Source organism: Rhinolophus ferrumequinum, chromosome 2 (assembly GCF_004115265.2).
Source record: "Rhinolophus ferrumequinum isolate MPI-CBG mRhiFer1 chromosome 2, mRhiFer1_v1.p, whole genome shotgun sequence".
Lineage (NCBI taxonomy): Eukaryota > Metazoa > Chordata > Mammalia > Chiroptera > Rhinolophidae > Rhinolophus > Rhinolophus ferrumequinum.
The window spans coordinates 28950437-28972414 of NC_046285.1; the positions used below are offsets into that span (position 1 = coordinate 28950437).

The following is a 21978-nucleotide window of genomic DNA, read 5'->3' on the forward strand; positions in this document are numbered from 1 at the left end:
TTAATTATAAGAATCACCCACAACCCCGCCCCCACCCCCGCCACCGCCCCGCCAACAATGTCATACAAAGGAAGGGAAAAAATCCAATTCCCCCTTTCCTTCCAGATCTTGCGTGTTTGGATGTCTCTCTGTCTCCGATTCATTTTCTCCCCAACCCTTTCCCCACATGTGGTCTATATCCCTTTCTCTATTTCTTTATTTCTCTTCGTTCTTTTTTTTTTTTTCGTTCTCCTCCTCCCTCCCTATCCCGTTTCCACTCCTTCCTCCTCTCCTACCCGCCCCCCCCCCGCCGCCCAGTCGTTCCTCCCTCTTTCGGGCTCCTTGCTCTGCCCTCTCCGCCCCTCCGAGAGAAGAGTGTCCAGCTCCTCCCGAGGCCGCCCGCCCGCCGCTCCTTCCCTGCCCACCTACTATGAGGAGCGGCTCCTCCCACCTGCCCATAAAAGCCAAGTGCATGTTACCAGCACCAGATCAGAGCCCTTTCCCGGTCCTCTCCTGTGGGAGCCCCCAGCCTCTCTCCTGGACCTTACGTGCTCAAGGTAAGACAACACTTCTGCAGGCATCTGACCTACTAGGGGTTGCTGCGGGGAATAAGTCTCCTCTGGTCCACACGCATACTGCTGGGTTAGAGCTGATTTTTATGGATGCCAGATCAGCTGCTCCTTTAACTAGCAACTGGTTTGAAAACAAACTTCTGTTTGAACGGTAGAATAAAAGTTCATTTTGGGCAGAAACAGCAGCATAAATATTGTAAAAACCTTTTCTCTTTTTAAATCACTTTTCCCCTGGAGCTGACTGTTGCTGAGGTTAAAATGTATCCGTTTGGGGTGTCTTACTGACGTTTTTCATTGTAAATATCTCACATATCAGTGGAGGCAAGGAAAACTTTGTCCCATTGTCAAAAATGTACTTTAAAAGAACACAATTAGCTTCCTAAAAATAGCACAGTCAAAAGGTCTGCTAACAATTTTGAGATGTTTTCCAAACCCCCAAGACATCTTCTGTGAGTCCTTTAAAAAATATCTTTCCAGGTTTAAGCGCTTGGAAAAAATGATGATGTGAACGGATGCTCTTTACACAGGACGGCAATCAGGTGGCTGGTAGATAGGAAAGAACAAATCCAAGTTTACTAGCCAGGGCAGAATGTGCTCTCACAAAGCTATCTTTTCAAGAGGTCCTAAAATGAGAATTGGGTTGGAAGTAAGAAAGTGTATAAAAGGACTTCATGAATTTCTATACACACACCTAAACATAAAGCGTTTCAATATGTTTCACAGTAAGAAAAAAATACAGGCCAGATTATAGAATACTTCTGTGTATACCAGATGGTTGTAAAGAAAGATCAACTAGAAGGCTTTGGAAGTTTGAACCCTGTTTGCCACCTTCTTTTCCCTCATCCAGTAAATTAAAATTGACCTGATTGGCACCCGATTCTCACAGAGATATCCGGTGGTTAAGCTACCCTCATTTTTAAAGACTGATATCTTCTTATTTCTGAGGTCCGAGTATGAGTGTTGTGCACCTGTGGAAGGAAAATCATACTCCACAGCTACTTCTGTAAAACCAGACACTTGGTCCATGAAGTTTGCCATCAAAATCTGTGGGCTGTGTGGGATGAAACTCTCTCATGTGGGAGAAAAAACCCTCTTCTAATGTTTCCTTTGGGGAATTGCACAAGACCGCTTCAAGACGGCAAACCAAAGCTGGCAGTCAGGAAACCAAACCACTATTTCAGCTCTTAAGGTTCTTAAAGTAAGAGAGGAAAAGTTCCACTTTTTTTTTTTTTTTGCCTTGTTTATATTGTTTAACTTAAAAAGAGAAAACTCACCAAAGCTGTAAAAATTGCTTCACTATTAAAGAAAGTAGAATCATTAGAAGTTTAACTGAGGGTCTTCCAAAGTTATTCTCCTTATGGTTTGCATATCAAAAGAAATAATAAAGATATTTTAAAATTCTGTTTGGCATGAAGGGGATTCAATGCTATTATTCAAATGAAAGAGTTATATGTAAAGCTTTCTGTCATGTGAAATTTTGTTTCATTGGAAAAAATTATTGCAAGGAGTGCGGTTTCCTTTAAGAAAATGATATAAAATTACTATTGGCCAAGATAATATGTGACCTGGGCATATTAAAATAGCTTTTATCTCGAGCCACAGTGCATGCAGCTTGCTTCATATCTGATATAAGTGGGTAATCAACCATGACAAGAGCACAGGTATGGGACAAGGCCAAACCAAGTGTGTGGTATGTCCAAGTTCATTCTTCTTTTATGATAGTGCCGGACTCACGCCCATCATCACAAGGGTGAAAATACACTGTTTCATTCAGCAGATCCCCTTAAGGAAAGTTATCTTTTCTTAAAAAAAAAAAAAGTGCTCCCAGTGTAAAAAAAGCTCCCTGTTGTTCCTAAGTTTGGGAATGAAAAGTGTTCTCCCAGGGTTTGCTTCTGCTTTTCCTGGCAGTTGATTCACTACACTAGCTATGAGCCATTTAACAGTAACTGCCTTCCCCATGTGCCATCAAGTTCAACACCCTGAATAACTGGGTGAGATCATCCTAGATTGTTCATGATCTAACTTCCCTAAGGGCCTTTGCAAGACACTTAAAGTGATTCTTTCTCCATAGGGTACACATCAGGCAAGACGACACTTCCCTTAAGTTTTTAGAAAAATCATTGGTGGGGTGTCATGTAGTTACCCCAGTGCCTCCCCCATTGCACAGGACGTGGAGACATAACATGAGTCTCCTCTTTATGCCATTGTATGGCCACCCCCAAAAGAGTTTCTGGCCATAACCATCCAACATTATTCCAGCAGGCTTTGAACAACTCCTTTAATGTGTCTCAAAAAAGAAAAGATGAGAGAGCCTACCTGGTTCACTAGAGAAGAGGACGCTCTGCTGATTTTGAGGGACTGCTACACCTAGGGAAACACAGGTTATATAGATTTTCTACTATTCTCAAAGGTACAAAACAATATTCTTTTCATGTTCAGAAAGTATATCCCACTGTATTTCCATTTGTGAACAAAAACCAAGGAAAGGAGAATGGGAATAGTAGAGAATTGAATGGAAGAAGTAGAGAATTGAGAGGGAAGCTGGGGAAAATCACTCCTAGGAAGTGCCTCAGGAAAATAGAAAGATCAGAATCTCTGTTACAAACGCAACTTCTTTTTGCCCCTATTTATGTGGGATATGAGATGTGGGAGAGTAAAAATCCATATCTGCTCTTGTTTTTCTTTTTTAAATCAAGGAGAGGTAAGATGCATCTCTACTGTGCCCTTCTCTAACAGAAAAGAACATCTCAGTTCTAAAGACCAAAAGTGATTGCAAGTCTGCCCCACTTTAAAACCTACATGATTTTGCCAGTTATACTTTTAAAAGCTGTATTGTTGGTATAAAAACCCTCAGAACATATTTTTAACTAATACGTGATTCACATCAACAAAACCGACCCTAATTCTCCCAAAGGACCCAATGCTGTGTAATCATTTGCAAGTTAGAAGTTGGAAGCAGCAATTTACTCCTGCTTATCATCCATGGTGACCCACTTGGGGATGGCAATTTGCAAAGTGATTCAGATGGAGCCTTATTTCTCACCTTCCTCCAAGTGACCCCGTGAGCCCTTGGTCTTTCTTCATGCATTGGCTTTCCTTTCCACTAGGCATGCGTAAACTTTCATGTGCATAATTCAAAGAAGGTACATATCCCGAAACTAGAAGGCAGTCTTCTCTTTGGAGAGGTGCATTGTTCAAACTACTGAATGAAAAGAAAAACAAAAGGAGAGGGAGGAGAGGTGGAGGGTAAGGGGAGAATGAATGCCCTTTGGAATTTAGAGAATCTTTCTCTTTAGCTCTGTGTGAAGAGGACTTGTGACTAACCCAAAGCATCCAGAATTTTAAAATAATAATAATAAGACCAGTTCACAGACTGTTACAAAATGGTGAGAATATAATGAAAAAGATCTTCCAGGGACCTGGGAGTCATTAACAGCAATTTACACCCCACAGTACTAAATTAGAGCTCTGCTAAACTTTCCCTTTTTAGAGACTGGGAGTGAAGAGTGGGAGAGAGAATTAAGCACATTTCAGCACTAACTGGTGATGGAAGGAGAACTGACTCTGGGTAGTGAACACACAATGTGATATATAGATGATGTCTTACAGAATTGTACACCTGAAACCTATGTAACTTTACTAACCACTGTCACCCCAATAAATTTTAATTAAGAAAAGAAAAAAGAAAAGGCGCTAATCTGGTATTTCACTATTGCTTTGGTAACTATGTTTGCTGTTTGAGGAAGGAGGTTCTTTACAGTCTTTCCTCAAGCAAATAGACTTGCAGGAAAGGGGTTAAAGGGAGTCATACAAGGTCAGAAAGTCTGTGATGTGGAGGCCCTGTGTATGCAGATCCACAAAGCCATGGAAGTTGCATGAAATCAAACTGAAGGGACTGAAACAAAAATGTTCCCCGAAACTGGTCATAGAGTAATCAGTTATATAATAATGAATTCTAACTTCTCAATGTAGCCATAATAGCAACAGCAACTCCCAGCATCTGTAGCTGATTATATAAAATATTAAAACACCCCTGATGGTTCACCTTCAATCACCTCTATTAATTTTGTGCTCACTTCCATTGTCCTTCCTGGGAAACAAAAGCTGCCCTTCGCTCCTTCAGCACAGGATTTGCAAATGCAGTCATGACCTCTCTGTGTTACTCTTTTTTTCTTTCAGTGGAAGAAATCTCTTTTCAATTCTTATAAATCCAGTTTCTGGAGTACAACTCATATTTGTGGCTTTTGTCATTACCAAAAGTCTCATACTTTTCTTAAATAGGATGTAAATTTTTACTCCAACAAATAAAATGGCTTTACATTTTCTAAACCTTAATTCATATATCTGGAAGAAAGATAATTTAAAATTGCTACTTGCCTCCAATAAACTCTCTGAAATAAAGTTTCAAAGCAATTTTATTTATCTAATTCCTACTCTAACTTCTTGGGGGTTAAAAAAGTAAGTTAGAGAATCACAGACTATAAATGCTAAAGGGATCCTTGGAGCTCAATTAACTAAAGTTAATTTTACAGCTGAGAACAGGTCAGAGAGGTTGATATCTTGCCCAAGCTCACCCAGACGTGTGTAGCAGAACCAGGGCTGGAGTTAATGTAACCAAACTCTCCGATTATAGCTCTGTCTTGAATAACTATAATGTGTCTTTCCCACACAGTGTGTATCTCAGATGTCTCTGACTATACTGAGAATTCTGCTGGAACTTAACATACATGTTTCTCAGAACCCATAACCCGGTATAGGTTTTGGGCTGCAGCTGTACCTCTTCTACAGAAGGCCTAGAAACATTGATCCAAACCTCTGTGAAGAGTGGAATCACTGATAGTCATCATTACAGGGACCTTATATGTTTTTTTCCGTTCCAGGACCTAGTACATACCTAGGAGTCCCTTCGTCAATCTGTGTTGAGTGGGTGAGTGAAAGAAAAAAAAAAAAAAAAAAGCTGAGTAAAGTATAAAATATCCATTTTTCTTTTTATTATTATTATTATTTTTTAATTTAATTTTATTTTTTTTATTTTATTTTTTTAATTTATTGGGGTGACAATTGTTAGTAAAATTACATAGATTTCAGGTGTGCAATTCTGTATCACATCATCCATAAATCACACTGTGTGTTCACCACCCAGAGTCAGCTCCCCTTCCATCACCATACGTTTGATCCCCCTCACCCTCATCCCCCACCCCCCAACCCCCTTACCCTCTGGTAACCACCAAATTACGTTCCCCAGATTAATTTTCAAACCCGTGGCCATCCTGTGGTCACCGACTGCCCTCCAATCCCCTCACCCTCCCCCCGACCCCCCACCCCTCCCGCCCATCTAGCAACCCTCAATTTAACTCCTTCCTGGAAAAACAAAAATCCTTATAAAAAGTCAATAGGGACTTACAGATACTCAAATCCCAATATATCAACTTGAAGATTCCCACTTGTTTTAGGAAATGTAGGAGAGTTCAATAGCCTTACGAATGACTAAGCCATTTCTCTGCCTGCAGTACCTTCACTAGTCCTCCCACATTTTCCTGAATACGAGAAACTATACTATTTTTACAGCAGGCTTAAAAATCTAGTTCCAATATTTATGTTACAGAACAAATGTATTATTTTGGATGAATTTACAGCATAATCTTCTTCTCCCACCCAGTAGACACTGGCACCTTCCCAGGTCTTTAATGAGAAAAAGGGCAAAATACACATAATGGGCAGTCAGAGAAAATTTTGAGGGACATACTAGTTGAGTGGTGAAGGCATGAGATGTGCTGTGACAAAGGGGAGGAGTCATCAAGAGGTCAGGGGCATGGAGAACCGGATGGTGCAACTGAGAGGGTTTATTCCTGACACAGAAAAGGGAGACACTCCAGAGAATTTTGCGATGCTGAAGAAGAGATTTTAATATGACTGTCTGAACCAAGACCCTCTCAAATGTTTGAGAGATGATATCCTATTTGGGTCAGGCTTCTTTTGGTACAACACCATTTGAAGACGAGCTTTATAAGCATTATATCTATCACAACTCTTCTTAACCCTCGGCTGGACTTCACTTGGGAAAAGAGCCTCATTTGACCTCATTTCGCCTTGACTCTGACCCAGCAAACTAATTCTCTGTCATCAAAATGTTCACAGCTAAGATCGCAAATACAATTTTTGGTAGTTTTTAAAGTTACTCCAATACAGAAAATGATGAAGGTAGAAAAGCATATTCATGCATCATTTCTGGAAACAATTTACCCTAAATAAGTGGACAGATGTGACCCCAGATGCGTCTCCACTTTCCTCTAAAGCATGCCCGACAATTGTTTGCATATCTTTGAAATAGTAATTGTGTTTCTGAAATTGATTTATTGTATGTTAAAACTTACATGGTCTATGACTAAGCATCATTGTGAAAACATTCTTTTAAGTAAGTCTTTCTTGAAGACTGCCTCTCTTAAGCTCTCTATTGATGTGTTTACATCACAGGATATTTAGGCATTGGCATCATTTGGTGTGCTGAGATTAAAGACAATTAATCACTTCATGTGCTACTTTTCCAACTCTAACTGAATAGGGCTGGGTGTGGGTGTCAGCTGTTGGCTTCTCCAGGAAATAAAATGTATCCAGCCTGTTGAGGAGCTTCTCTAGCCCCCTCTGTTAGCTAGATAAAACAGCTGTTCTTCTGAAAGCCCAGGCCACTGGCCTCCATAATTAAGGCTTCACATACTAGGGCAACTATGGCTGATTTATGCAGAAATTTTGCTACCTGGAAGCAGAGTGGCCAAGCCACTGCTGCCTTCAGTTCAACAGGACAGCGAATCTTAAGAGCTGAAGAGCATTGTCCTGGGGCAGCTGGGAGATATTTTGGCAGATACGATCCCATTTAGTATGTTCCTCCAACTATCACCATGCACTCTAAAGATAAACCTAAACTTAGTTCATAAATTCAAAGTGATGACTGTATATTATTATATGTCTTTAAACAGTTCTACTTAGCGACTGGCCAGTCTTAAAGTCCAGGGCTCATAGTGTTGATCGGTGCTATAAACTCAAACAAGTGGCCTCTTGGTAAAAGGCAGACACAAGATAAGGCCAAGAAGTACATAAGGGAGACGCTAGGTGGAGCTAAGAATTTGTGGCTTCGGTGGCCAAGATTGTTGAGGTTGGAAGAAAAGGGATCTGCCGCAAAAATATGCTATTGAATCCACAATTCCTAGTCTAACAACACGTCTGCTTCCCCTTCCAGCTCCAGTTTATTCCCATCTCCAGCTGTTCACATGAGTGGGGAGGAACGTCCCTGGCCAGCAGAGGGAACTAGGGGGCTAAGTGTCTCAGAACAGAAACCTGACTTCTTCCCAGAGGGGGCCCTGAGATTTGAGTTTTTCTGATAAAAGGCAGGGCAAGGTGTCCTTTGCCACCAGTGGCTAACCTGCGCCGTGGGAATGTGTCACATTGTTGGTTTCCTTGCAACATATCCCAAGTTAAGCCTCTAGGAATAAATCACCTGCATTTCAGCAATGCCAGAAATGTCCAGGCTTGTAGAAGTTTATTAGAAAGAAAACCAAAGCAATCTTAGAAAATGTTATTCCTGAGGCCACTACCAGCCAAGACTAAATGCTCAATTCAGTAATAAACAAACCCTGGCAGCTGGGGGGCATGAGAGACAAACACAGAGAGCGCCAAGGGCCCGAGAAGATCTCATGAGTTGAAAAGGGAAGTCCTGGGGCCCTGCCATGACTAGACCCTCCTGTCAACAGGAGAGGGGAAAGGAGCTGGAAGAAAGGACGCAGAAATGGGCCAAACAGCCTTCTCCAGTCAAGATGGCCCAGAACCTGCACTCCTGGATCTGGGTCTCTCCAGGGAGCAGCCAGAGCCCTGCCTAGACTTAAGTGAATACCTTTCCGTTGAACATTTCCATTGCACAGCTGTGTGGGGATGGCTTGTTAAGACTTGAGATACTTGCATAATTCAGAACCCTTTGGGGGATAAAAATCAATTAGGACCATACCAAAAAAAAATCCTTGGCACACCAGAGAAGGACTGCTTGCTTTGTAAAAAAATATGACATTCACAGGAAAACAGAGCAGTCTTCTCTTTAAGGCTATTTCTGATGTCAATAGAGATGACGCTATGAAGTTGGTATGCATGTGGCCTGAGAAGCCCCGTTCCAGAAAATCTTCAGTGTGTTAATCTCAAAAACACCTTGACTCTTTCTGGGGCCTTGAGCAAGTCATTGATCCTCTCTGTGCCTTAATTTATTTATCTTGCATAGAAGAAAAATTCTCAAATAACCACTCTCTGTACCATTTAGAGACACTTGAGGTCTTGCCAAGTATTTTACAGAATGATGCTACTTAAGCATATGTTGTTACTGTTACTTAGTATAGTGAATGGATTATGTGATCAACACCTGGCAATGCCTCATGGTATTTACACAACCCAAGTCAAAGGGAATAAAATTCCAAAGAAGCACATAACCTTCCAAGATATAGCAAAAACATTTTTGTGTTTTAGAATACAGAGGATAATTCCACATGTCTCAAAGGGTCAGACAAGGTCAAGGGTAAGTAGAACAGGGAAAAGAAAAAAAAATTATGGCTTAAGAGTCTCAAAAGGCCTATATGTTCACTTGTCCATATTTTGACACCAGTCTAAGGATAATTCCTCACACACAACAGAAAGGTTTTGTGATTCAAAAATTCTATTTTAACTGGAGAAAGATGAAATGTTTAGTAATGACTGTTATATTGTATAAAATCTCTGAATGCCTCTTTTCAGCATTTTCCAAAGTGTGTTTCAAAAACAGTAATATCTGGGACAGTAATATGTGTTTATGCAGAAAAGGGTTGTATGGTCACAAAAATTTTACAAACACTCAGTGAAACAATGTGATCAATTTTATTCACTACAAGACTTCACAAAGACCTTAATATGCTATGTATATATTCTTCAAAAATGTCACAATCACTAATGTGTCCTAAAATTATTTGATTATAAATCTTCCCAACCTGAGAGCGTCTCTTGGGACTGGTATTCTATGGAACAGCTTGGGAACCGTGTAGGAATCACTTCATTATTTCAAGATCTGCTGGGCCATGGTACTTTCAGTGTTGCTAGCTATTATGTAATATACATTGAGTGTCAGTATAGATTATGTGTTATGTCAAACCATAAAATAAGAAACAATTCCAGTGTGATTTCTAAACCCAGATGAAAAAGGAACAAAAGAAGCAGATGAGCGTATCTTGGACCCACAGTTCAGTTAATAATAATAATAATAATAATAATAATTGCAGAAATGCCAGAATAATTGAAGTATTTTACCAGTTCTAGATAGAGAGATGGATGGATGGATGGATAGATGGGAGAAAGGGGGAAAGGCCAGGAGGTCAGAAGGTAAAACAGATTGAAATGATCTCTTCCCTCTTCTTTCCCAACTGTCTAGATACTGTATTATAAATAGAGAAATGGCCAACAATGAGCAATAAGTCCAGTAAACAAGGGGCTTAAATAATTCCATTAATTAGCTCGACAGTCTCCAAACTGATCATTTTGTTTCGCCTTAAAGACCATTAATTCACTGGGATCCTTGGCCAAACGTCTTCCCTGCGCATTTACTTTCTCACCATCAATAGGCAGCTAATTGCCTATAACAGGAACACACTTACTGGTATTTGTATATCTTGCTTCATCGGGGATTATTTGGTTTATCTATGACACTTGGAGCTTCCACCCCTATCAAATTCCCTATTTCTCTTAAGGGCCTTACTCTGGGAATTCTCTTTCCCCTTCCCAAAGGTAATGCCTGGAGGCCGATATCCCAAAAGCAGCAGAGTGGAGCACCCTCTCCTTTAAGAAAATAAATAGCTAACAGTCATCCAAGGCAGACACTCAAACTCATCATTATTAGTTATAATAGATATTATGTATTAAGTGTGTAACAGGACCAGACATTGTGCTAGTCTCATTGTTGCCTCTATTCCTTATATTAACCCTACAAGGACAGTATTATTATTCTCAATTTAAAGATGAGAAAAACTGAGCCTCTACTTGGTCAAGCGACTTGCCCAGGGTTACACAGCTAGTAGGAAGGGGCAGAACCAGTATTCCCATCAAGATCATTCTCCAAAAGTCCATAGAATTCCTGTTGCCTCTCCTGATGTCGTTTCAGAAAAGGGAGAAAAAGCATCAACTCCCTATGACAATGCCTCTGACTCATAAAGAAAGTGGGAGAATTCCAGTGGCTCTGTTCCTAGACACTGCTGACTGGCTCTGTTTCTTGTTTAATACTGTGATTTTAATTTCTTTTTCTTTCTTGTATTTTTTCCTAAAAGCATGCTGTCATTTCAGAGCCAAAAAAGTAAGGGCTGTGTAACTAGAGAAAAAAAAAGTTATCATTTCTCCCTAGGGTAATTTGTAAGAGCTTAGGTTTCTCCATAAATTCTCCCCAGTGATCACAAGTTGCTTGGATCGATCTGGTAAAGAGAGTGACAACCTAGCATGTCATTCCTAAGGCAGTAGAAATTCCCATGATTGTATGTGAAACTGACTAGAACAAAGTCACTGCGGCACATTAAAGAAACTTGAATCTGGCTCGTCAGATCATTCTCTTTGGCGTTACTTTTACTATAATCCATAGCCAGATGGTGAAAATCAAGACAACTTAAATGATTCCCTCAAGCCATGTGAGTCACCTACACAAATGTCTGTGTTGTCTACACCTACTGCTTAACCTACCGTGAAGGTATATATGGAAATAAGTATACCTTGATCCCTTCCTTTGTTCTGTGCCAAAGACAGAACAGGAAACAAGGTGTAGCTCTTTCCATAGGATTGCGTTCTGCTATACTTTCTCGCTTTTGTACTTGATCTTCCCTCTCTGCATGTGGTATTCCCTGCTTAATCTACTGAATTAATTTGTATTCCTCCAAATTCAGATCAGGTGTCCTCCTCTGAGAAGACATGGCTGCAGCCAGCCTGGACCAGGCTACATCGTGCACGTCCTCCATGCTCTCTAGCACTTTGTCCATAGCCCTGCCATGGCTGTGGCCCTCTGCACATGGCTGTAGCATTGGCTTGTTTCATGTACAAGACTATGAGCTCCTTGCAGAAGGATTCATGGCTTGTTTATCTCTGCACCCTCAATGCTTTGCATATTATCGGAACTTAATACATGTGAAAAGGGATGGGGGAATAAAATACAGTGATGGTGAATGAGAAGGCTCTAAATATGCTTTTCTCTATCCCCATAGATTATTCCAAGACACACATGGACCTAAGCGCATTCATGCGCGTGCACGCGCGCACACGTACAGAGTTACTAGGCCCAATCCTGGAACTAACTATGATGTACAAGGTGAAGTCCTATTGGTATACTAATATTAAATATTGGCCTTTTATATACCAAATTACATAAGGGAAACTTATTTGCTGGGTGGTACCACTGTCCCAAAACTGTCAGTATTCTGCTCAAACATTTTCAATGGAATTATGAAATATAGAACACCTTAGCTTAACAGTGACATCCTTCAACCTCTCCCACTCCAGTCAATCTTTCTATTTTCATCCTTCTCCAGTTCGTAACAGGAATTTGACCTAAGCCTGACAAGATATTATTTCCTCAAACATTCCTTTTTCTTCACTGAATGTCCCTATTGTCCTTTTCAATACTTAAGTCTTCCTAAATATTGCATCCTGAATTGATCTTTCCCTATTCTCAAAGGAGAAGCAGTTACTATAAATGTCAGCTATATGTAGTAGCCTATATACTGTATGGAAGAACTCAGGGCTGTCCAGCACTTTCTGCAGTGATGGAAATATTCCAAATCCGAGCTGTCTGATATGGCGGCCACCAGCCACATGTGGCTTCTGAGCACTTGAAATGTGGCTGCGGTACTGAATTTTTAAGTTTTAGTTTATTGTAATCTCTTTATATTTCAAATTAAATAGCCATGTATGGCTAGTGGCCTCTGTATTGGACAATACATATTTAACCTTTCATGTACTGTGCTTTGTAGCCCTTGCTGAGAATACAAACCACTAGAAAAGTTGAATAAGGTGCCTTTTTGTATCCCCAGTAAATGCCATAGCCACAGTAGTGTTCATTAAATGTTGTATTCAATGCATTGCTTGACTGGGTCTTCCTCTGATTATTATATTATCTTAAGGAAGTCTCACCTACATAAATAATTTTAATAAAATAGTACAGATGGTATTTGCTTTTTATTTAATGGCTTAAACTCACTCCGAATGGTACTATGTATCACTACTTGGATCTTTTATCACTATACAAACAAAATGAGATGAAGAATGAGCTGAGCCTCTGAAAGAGAAAGTTCCATTGTTCATTAACATCTCTTTTCCTTTTGGGGGCAAAAACGTGTTTTAAATACCTGATGACATATAGAATTGCTTCAATTTTCAATGTCACCATTTCTCCAAAGAAAGACTGTCCCCAGGTTCAGCTAACAGAGTCTTCCTTTTCTGTCTCCCTGAAATCCCATCACTTTCTGAAGGAAGTTAGTTCTTTATCATAGATTTTCCCAGAGCATTTGTGTCTCTCTTTCTGGTGAACAACCTGAGTCACTTGGAAGAAGACTAAATCCTCTCCTAGCAGGTCAGGGGAGGTAGCATGTCTTTGGAATTTGACAATGATGTGCCCCTGGCACTTGCTGGCTTACAGAGGGCCCTCCAGGAATCGTTATGCCAGCCGGCCAGCCATGCAATAAAATCCTGTGCCTGACAGAGCCAAGAGCAATGTGATCAAACTGGCTGGCTGCAGATTCGATTCTGACTTATTAATAAGCTTTCAGAAAATAAACCGGTTTAGAGCGAGTCTCTAACAGCAACAGTTTACAGGAGATGTTGAATGATTTCAGGGGTTGGCCACATTACATGCCTTCTTTCTGACTCAGTGAGAAGTGGAACAAGGACTGAGGAGACTCTGAAGAAGCCCAGGCAATCAGCTGCATCTTTTCCATTCACAGCTGAGTTTATTTGGAGTGACTGGAAAGACCTTCAGTGAAAACTTTTTTTTAAATGACAAAAACATTTACCCTGTTATCATGAGCCAGACAACATCAAGAAATAATTATTGGTGTGTATTTTCCCCTGCCTTGTAAAATATTTACAAATTGCAGCACAAGCACGCTTTAGAGTAAATGGTAAAAAGATAGCGATAACATTTCCCTTGTAAATTTTTTACATTTAACCATAAAAGAATCACCATGTGTTTAAATCACATTTGAATACATACGAAAAAAAGTCTTATCTGCTGACATGATGAGCCAGTGACTAAAGAAAAAAATCTATAATTCCTTTTGTTTTTATGCATCTTGTTTTTATGAAATAAAATTCACTATCAGCACTTCAGCAAAAGAGTATTAGGAAGTATCTTAATTTGGGAACTTTAAAACATGAAGACAATGATGATGACAATAATTAACCTTTACGGAGAAATTTACAGTTTATGGCATGTATTCTATATACATTCCTTCATTTGACTTAAATAAGAAAGGATTTTGTGTACATTTTACACATGAGGCAGTGGAGGCTTAGAAAGATTAAGTAAATTTCACAACTTCATTTAGATAGTGAGTATTGGAGATGGAACATGAGCCTGTACCCTCCTATTCCTGAAATCCTATTCTTTCTACTAATCCAGGCTGAGCCTCTACAATATCACATCCCAGAAAGGTCCAGAGCATCCTAGCAGCATAAATGAGAAACTGCAGCAAAGGAAAACAGAGTAAGGGTTACTTAGTAAACAAGATTGAGTGATTAAGAATGTGCTTTTCAAAAAGATAGAAATCAAATTCCCAACAATAATAGAAGTTAATACGTATTCAAGATCCACTCTGTGCCAAGCAGAAAGCTGAAAGCTATAGATAGATAGATAGATAGATAGATAGATAGATAGATAGATAGATAGATAGATAGACAGACAGATAGATAGAGATAGATAGATTCATATTTTATCCTGATCACTTCCTGCGAGAAAGGAAACTATGTGAGAGGTTAAGTAACTTCCTGAAAGTCAAAATGCTAATGGAACCCGAATATGAACCCAATTGATCAGATTCCCAAGCTCTCCTCTTTAACTGCTACGCCATTGACATTTTATCCCCCAAAGAGTCATTCACAACATCTTATTAATAATCTGTGGACAAACAGATTTGCAGTGATGGAAGGACCAGCACCATAAGCAATGCCACTGATAGTCAACAAAGTAGTTTTGTAGGTTGTCCTCTGTACGGTTTATGATTATAAAGAACACACAATCCATTTTAAGCCAGCCTGTAATTTTTAAAGGATATTTTAAAATCTCCCTTTTAATTAATGCTAAAACACATGTCATTTACGAGGAAGAAAACAAAACATCTTAAATCATCTATGAGAAACCACTGTAGCATCATGAATAAAAGCACTGAATTTAGCGTAATAAGTCATGGGGTCAAGTACCGCCTCTGCCACCGACCAATGCAGCCACCCTGCATTGTCAAGACAGTGAGTCTCGCTGAATCTTTGTGTCCTTTGCTCTAAAATAAGTCTACCGCTCAGAATTGTCACAATTGTTAAATAAGATAATAAATGAGAATGTGTCTGGCACTCAGAACATGCTCAATAAAAGTTATTTGATAATAATGACTGTTGATTATCGAATGCGTACTTAAGTGCCAGCATAGTAGGCATTTCATTGAGAAGAAGCTTCAAGTGAGGCTTTCTACATATTGCAAATAAGGGCACTAAGGATCTCTTTGCCTTGTAGTTCATTTCATAAACTCTGGACTCCCACTCCTGGGAGCTGCTATGATAGCAGTGTGGGCTCTTAATAAACTGATTTAGATGTCTGGTCTTTTAGGGTTTGGAGGTTTCCTTGAGGGAGAAGGGAAGTTGTTCTTTTGGTTTTGTTGTTGCTGTTGTTATCATTTGTTTGTTTGCTTGCAACAAAGGGCACTATTTCAATCTCCCCACCAGTTCTCCAAGGGAAGAAATTTCCATGATTTGCACATCCCTTCCCAAGTCAGAACCACCTCCGTCTCTTCACCATGGCAATGCATGTCACGTATAGGCAGTTGAGGCACCATCAAGAAAAAGATGGCTGTTTTCGGTGTCTCAGCTAAGACCTTAGTCCATTCCATGGGCTGTGGGAGTTTTATGTTGCTATGTTCTACAGCATTCTCACTGAGGCGGCCAGCATCCCGAATGTGTCCTGGCCCCCGCATTTTGATGCAGTAATATCTTAAGCTATGTGTTTATTCCCTACAACATTCAATGTCAGCACACCCTAAACATACATGAATTTCATTTTCCTGTTAAAAAGGTCCTAACTTTTTATCCTTAATTAATAGGAAAAAAGTGGCTCTATGAAGCCCAATGTTAGAATAAGAGAAATTGTAAGCTGTAGTGGGAAAGCATTCTAATTCATAAAAACAAAGGAAGAAGGACCATAAGAATTTTAAAAGGCTTGGTCCCTCAAGTTCAATTACCCTAGTTTCGTTTGTTTAAGACTCTAATCTCAACCTCACTTATTCATTCATTCAACAAATACCTACTGGGGACCTACCATGCTCCAAGCCCTGTGCTAGAAACCATCAAGGACTGTTTCACCTGCACCCGTGATTTGCAGCTGAAAGGCATAGAAACCAGTAAAAAGCCGCGTGGAACATAAATGCACAGGGAATGTGACAACCCCTTTTCTTCCAAGGGGAGGCCACTTTTTGTGCATTTTTTTATGCGAATCAAAATGTTGTGAGCCTTCCTTGGGGCCTGGGTCCTCTCGCAACACATCCATCTGTAGCAGCCAAAGGCTTTCACTCCATGGCTGTCAAGGATAACAAATTCAAGCTCCATTATACTCCATAGGTGCTAAAAAAGTAACAAGTCAGCACCTTATCACACATATTTTCAGACATTCAACACAACATACATAAAAATGTACAAAACAGTAAACTATCTCTTATGTGGTACCCTTTCCACTAAAATTGCTATGAAATCTTAATTTTGTTGTCAACAAGGTACACTAAGCACTGATGGCCCCGAGGACGGCCTGAGACTCAGAGAGACCCTGGAAAAGTCAGGCACTTTGCTTTCAGTACTTGCTTATTGGATGAATGCTAACTGACTCACTAGAGAAAAATTAAATTATTTCCAGTTGAGTTTTAGAATTAAATATAATTTAAGGTAACTTTTCATTATCTGGAATTCCAATTTCTGAAAACTTCCACTCTACAGAACACAACCAAGGACAAAAAGGAAGTCAAAAGTACTCACAGAGTAAAAGACAGTGGTCATTGAGGCTCATATTCTTAAGCAATCACATGAAGTTCTCACTTCAAGCCTTTTTACTTCGTCTTTACAAATAATTCTAACAAGCATGGTTCTCTGAATCCTAAGAACATAGAAGACCGGGGTATCTAATTAGAAAAGAGAAAAGGGCTGCAACAAATAAATGCACTGGCAGCAGAAAGAAATAGAAGTATGGAAGCCTAGTAATAAAGAAAGAGAAAAAGAAGCTATAAAAAGATAAGAATTTTAAAAGGATAAAGAGATTCATTGAGGAGACACATAGTCGTGTACCCTTAGAAAGTTCCTGAGGGAGTCACTGAATTACAGCTGAACATAAATATTCACATACTTAGTAGTATCTTTTGAAAATGAAGGAAAATATAATTTAAATATATATCAAAACAATCATATTTGGATTCTTATGCATGGAAAGTATCAGTTATTGAGAAAATTTTAATTATCCAAAATGTATCATTCCTTAAGGATGGGGAAAGTTGAGCTTATTCTAATATGTGTGAGTGTGTGCACGCACACAAGCACCAATGTATACTGTTCACCTTTGAACAACGCAGAGGCTAAGGGTGCTGACCCCCTGCTCAGCGTAAAACTTTTGACTCCCCCAAAACTTAAGCTGTCCCCTGGTATCCACTGGCGACTGACTCCAGGATCACCCCCACTCCCCACCCCCCATCAGCAGACACCAAAATCCATGGATGCTCAAGTCCCCTACATAAAGTGGCGTAGAATAATGCATACAGTCGGCCCTCCACATTGAGGACTCCCAACTCCTGATTGCAATAATACAAGCATTTATGAAAAAAATGTATATATACTCATAAGTAGACCCACACAGTTTAAACCCATGTTGTTCAAGAGTCAACTGTATGTATAAATTCCACGTTGTAGAATTCCTGTTAAGCTAGAAAACCTCATCTCCCTAACATGTCATATAATGGATTATTAACATTTTCATTGTCAGCTTCCAGTAAAAGCATGATCAAAGTGGGACCTGGAATCCAAAACCTTGAGTTCATACTTTCTTTTCTTCTAATGCAGGTGAGACCAAGGAAATTATCTCACTGCTCAGTGACTCAATTTATCTATTTGTGTAATAAGAAAAACAAAAGCTTACCTCACCAGGGTATGGTGGACTTTGTTCCTGTTTCAAAACTTGGAAGTAATATAAATCCCAATAATAGCCTGGTTTGGGGTTATTATTTTTTAAGCAAACACCCTTCAAGGAAAAGATGCAAAGGAAGTCAGTCTTTCTTTCCCTGCTTTTCTTTTCTTACAATCTTTTCTTTCCAAAGAACACCACAAAGAAACAAAGAGCCAAACACACTGACTCACGTCTTTTTCTAATACTGCTGTGGTCAATTTGCTCCCGCATCAAAAAAAGTAGTAGTGAAGCTTTGAACTCTAGGTTTTGGAAGGCCAAGAGTGGAAAAATGTTTTTGCAAAAAGAATGGCACTTTCCAAATCTGTCCAAATCTGTCCAGTGTTATGCATTTGTGAGAAAAGTCTGTTTGGGCAAGCATTCCCCATTGAAGCCTTTTTCTGTTGTCTGAACTTTCTGACAAAAGAAGGGGCTGAATTTTGCCTCTCAATGAAATTATGAGTTGGTTTTTCGTTTGTTTGTTTTTTTCAGAACTTACTTATATGAGCCTTAAAATTGTTTCTCGGTTTAAACTTGCTTTTAGGATATAAAGGAAAATGATATAGCTTTGTACTTAGAAAAGCTGGCCCCATCCTTCTTTGGGAGGAAAAGGACTAACATGGTTTAGAAAGCAGAAGATGCACTGAGAGTCTGCACTAAGAGATTTCTGATACTGAAATTCCTCATTACATCCTAAGGTTGATCAGATGTCTTGCTTGTTGTTGTCTTAGATGTTGCTTAAAGTCTGTCACAATCTAGTATGGTCATACAACTTTATAGTGTACAAAGAGGTATTTCACACACAATAATTCATTTGTGAAAACTAGTATGCCCTTCGTAATGTTTTATAAATGTTTTTGTTTCAAATCTTAAAGACACTCACAATCTGGGGAAAAAACACCTAGTTTTGTACATTTCTGAACGGCTCGTGTCATTTGTTGGCTGATAAGAGCGAGGCCTTGGCTTATTCTACCCACCACCCAATTGAAGAAAATATCTCAGTGCTAAAATCTCATTGCCCAAAATGTTCTAAGGACATCCCAAGTCTCTTCGCTCTTTTCTCCCTGACAGGAAATTTCTATGAAAACATCCTCAATTTACTGTTATCAGACAGACATCTTACCTACAGGCCGGCCATCTGTCCTTGCTCCTTCCTTCCTGTTACAGTTGTTGATGTAAGCACCATTCAAACCTGCGGAGAATTTTTATAAAAGTGTATTTGAGCCAAAACTGATGACAATTGCTGGTCAGCAAAATTGCAAATGCTTATGGAGAAGAACAGTGTTGCAGTTTCTTTTATGCGTTTGAAATTAAGGAGGGAACATAAGGTAGATTACATGGAGATGGGAGAAAGGAAGGTGGGGATTGGATTACACAGTAGTTAAGATTATCTGTGTACTTGAGGTTGGTCACGCGTTAGAAGGAGGGGCTTAAAAGGGGTCATTTCAAAGGTGTGTTGCCTAGATGCACAGAAACAATTGACAGGGCTGCTTGAAGCAAAGATAAACCATCACTAAAGAAGTTATGTCCCTGGGGTGTGACTCCCCCGCCATGACCTGCCTAATCAGGAATTTATGATCAGATCACCCTGTGAGGTTACTTTCCGTAGAACCCCCTTTTTTTGTCCACACAGTAGAAGAGATATTTCTCTTCCTGAGTCTCTTCCCTCACATATTCTTTGGGGGCTTCTCATTGCACCCCTCCTTCCTGCCTTCTGGAGACTTCACTCTGAATCATTTGTACCATCTGCCCATTGCAGCTGTAGCCTCTTTTCTCAGTACCTCACTCATGTTTAAAATCTTCCAGGGATTTCATGGCCCTCAAATTAGAGTCCAAAGGCCATCCTAAGATTTAAAAGACCTGTCTGGGCCTGCCCGACTCTTTCCAGCTCTATTCCTGGCCACGCCATCGGTTGTCATCAACCCTACTCTATACTACAGACACAGTTTTCTCAGAAAGCACCATATCCGTTATCAGTTAGGGCTTTCAACGTATTGCTCTGTCTTCCTACCTGAAACCCTGCCTTCTCATTACCTCGCAACATCCTAAGCATTCCCGGAGCTTTCCTTGACCACCCTCTGCCCTTGGACTGGAGTAAGGTGCCCTGCTATGTGCTCTCCCATTGCTCCACATCCCTCTACGGCATCTAACTCTCTCACTGTAACTGTTTTAGTTAACTGACTGTCTCTCCTGCTGGTCTATAGGCCCCCTGATGGCCTGAATTGAGTCTGTCTCCCTAAGCAGTGTGTCCCCAGCACAGAGCCTGAAACCACGTGCAGGTACTCAATGTTGGTTGAGTGGAAAAATGAATAGAGGATACACAAATGATAATCAGAGAACCACAGGTATCAGAGACAAAGCAACAGATTCAAGGGTTGACCGGGGTTCTAGAAAAAGTGAGTGGTCAAGAATCTGGTCGAAGAATTCCAAAATCAAGTCTTCAGCAACCAACAATGCAAGCAGGATGAAAAGGTTTAAGACAGGGCCTCAGCAGTCATGGCAAACAAAAAATGGTGGTCATAACTCCCAGGCAGTCCCTCTCATCCTCGTCCTGGGCATAGTTTACCAGAGCGTGTCACAGTGTGGACTAAGGACTACCTGCGTCATGATTGCACACCCCTAGCTAGCCCTAATGAATCAGAATCTCATGGTTGAAATTTGGCCAGAAATATGCACTTTTAACCAGCAGCCCAGGTGATACTTGTGCACTTTAAGGTCCTAGGCTGGAAGTGGATCTCCAATAGCTGGTTACAATAGCTGGTTAAGTGGGGAGAACAGGAGTGGGAAGTGAATCCCCTTCCCTGGTGATGGCTAACTCAGGACTGTGAGACTCCAGTTGCTCTAAATGTGGTATGTGACTCATGGATAACAACACCTTGCCTTGGTTCAACCATGATAAGCTAATGTCCAGCTGACTCTTGGTCGGCCCTTAGAAGTTCCCACCAGGGTCGTGTGTATGGGGATCAGGGGTGCTTTCATGACAGTTTAGTCACAATTCATACTTAACTTCTCACTGTGGCCTCCTTTCTCCTGTTTGGCACATGGCCCAGTATAATCCATCTAAGATTTCTGTCTGGACAGATGAATATTTAACTAACATTCAATAAAACAATATTGCCTTGTCCAGGCCCTGGACAAAAAGCTAATAATAATAACTATGAAGAATATATTATAAGCTATTACTCCTCTGGGGAAAACAATAATATCCCTTTTAGCCCCACCGAGCCTGTGGTTTTAAAACTCTGTCCAATTTTGCATTATTGTCAAAGAAAAATAATTAGATATGGCTGTCTGAAAAAAACATCTAGAAAGTTCTATCTGAGGAAAAGAGGTTCACATCAACCAATATTTCCTGTTTTAATCTTGTGTTCCAAGCAGTCTCATTTTTTTCCTTTAGGTTTTACATATAGTTTTGTCATTTATGGTCATGCCCGTAATATGTCATGCTCACAATGAGTCCAGAATAAACACTGATTTTTGTTACTATTCTATTATTTTATAGCTTAAGATTACTCTGCATCATCTTCCCAAGATTCAGTTCTATCACTGGCCATTTGACATCAGTGCACTGTAGAGTTTAAGTCCCCAATAAACTAGAACGTATGTGATATGGGCAGGAAAAACAATACATCTTGACTTTCCCAAAGTCATTCGAATCAAATGTTTTAAGTGTAATTGAAAACATATTTTTACAAGCAAATAGAGCCAATAAACTAAAAAAGCTGTATGGAAGCACCAGGCCCCACTTTTCTGCTTTTTAATAAACTGCAATAGAGGATCTCAGGAACAGTGAGACGCTTGTGTTCCAATACAGAATCACAGAGGACAAATGCTCACCTACAAGAGTGGTTCATCCTTCGTAAGTGTTCTGTACAGAAAGTTCCAGCAGGGAAAGAAGAAGAAATATATAAGGACACGGTGGCTTTGTAAAATCTCCCTAATGTCAGGGTGCAGACCTCTTATCCCTTTTACACAAGTGCTATGATTTAAGGGCGA

The 21978-nt window shown here is 40.0% G+C and overlaps 1 protein-coding gene across 3 annotated transcripts in view; it reads left to right on the plus strand.

The window, feature by feature from the left end:
• Positions 1–343: 343 nt before the first annotated feature.
• Positions 344–21978, plus strand: part of COL8A1 (collagen type VIII alpha 1 chain) — a 151237-nt gene continuing 129602 nt past the window's right edge. The window contains exons 1-2 of one of the 3 annotated variants that reach the window (XM_033088061.1): positions 344–536; positions 5432–5478. The gene's annotated coding sequence lies outside the window, so the exon portion shown is untranslated. The remainder of the gene's footprint in view (positions 537–5431; positions 5479–21978) is intronic. The other 2 variants (XM_033088053.1, XM_033088068.1) reach the window with 2 other exon arrangements.